At 39.0% G+C, this 1,030-nt stretch overlaps 1 protein-coding gene across 1 annotated transcript in view; it reads right to left on the bottom strand.

The window, feature by feature from the left end:
- EXTL3 (exostosin-like glycosyltransferase 3) overlaps positions 1-1,030 on the bottom strand; it is a 111,390-nt gene that overhangs the window by 43,630 nt on the left and 66,730 nt on the right. The window lies entirely within an intron of this gene.

Raw genomic sequence — 1,030 nt, 5'->3', positions numbered from 1 at the left:
AAAAGGGGGGGGGGGGGGCGGATAATAAAGTACAGCACACTAGATTTTTCAATAAATAAGGTTACAATGAGCTCTTGGGGGAAAAATACAAGTCAGACTCCTGCACGACAAATCAAATCCAAAACTAAGTCCCAGATAGATTCAAGAGGTAACTGTAATAAATGACAACATAAAAAGAACAAAAGGAAAACATACAAGTAATTTCATTCCAAGTATAGCCACTTTTATAGCAATCCAAGCAAAAGCAGAATCCATTTTTTAAAAGAAGTTCAACAGATTTAACTACATAAGTATCAAAGACTTCTGTATATTAAAAAAAAAAAGTTTAGATTCAATGAAAAGACTGAGGGAAGCATTTGTAGCATGACGTTACTTTAAAAGATGTGAAGGCAATACAACAGTCGTTAAAGGAAATAAACAGGAAATTAAACCAAAAAAAGGGGCTCAAATGATAAACATTTTTAAATGTTCAGTCATCCTAGCAATCAAAGAAATGGAAACAAGATACAGTGACATTTTCTATTTGTAAATCAATAAAGAATTGTAAAATTTAAATATGTGGTCTACCCAGGGGCAAACGTAACATTTCCCACACTCTGCTGCTGGGAGTGAAAACTGGCACACCTTTCTGGAGAATAATTTGGCAATAAGCAATAAAAGCCCGGAAACTCTGCCTACCCTTTGACCCTACACTTCCATTTCCAGAAACTACTCTTAAAAATTACAAATGAGAAAAATATTTGGCTTCAAGGATATTCACACTAAAACATTACAAAGTATACCACTTATTAGTAACAAGGCACAGTATATGTGTGTACTATGCTGGCAGCTGGAGTGTAACAGGTGTTTTACACTTACTAGAGGCCCGGTGCATAAAAATTCGTGCACTTGGGGGAAAAAGGTGTGTCCCTCAGCCTGGCCTGTGCCCTCTCACAGTCCGAGACCCCTCGGGGGATGTCCAACTGACGGCTTAGGACCGCTCCCCGGGGGATCAGGCCTAAGCTGGCAGTCAGACATCCCTCTGGCAGCC

This window comes from Myotis brandtii, unplaced genomic scaffold, assembly GCF_000412655.1.
Source record: "Myotis brandtii unplaced genomic scaffold, ASM41265v1 scaffold447, whole genome shotgun sequence".
Taxonomy (NCBI): Eukaryota; Metazoa; Chordata; class Mammalia; order Chiroptera; family Vespertilionidae; genus Myotis; species Myotis brandtii.
The sequence above is the reverse complement of the archived record's forward strand: the minus strand, read 5'-3'. Positions and strand labels throughout refer to the sequence as shown.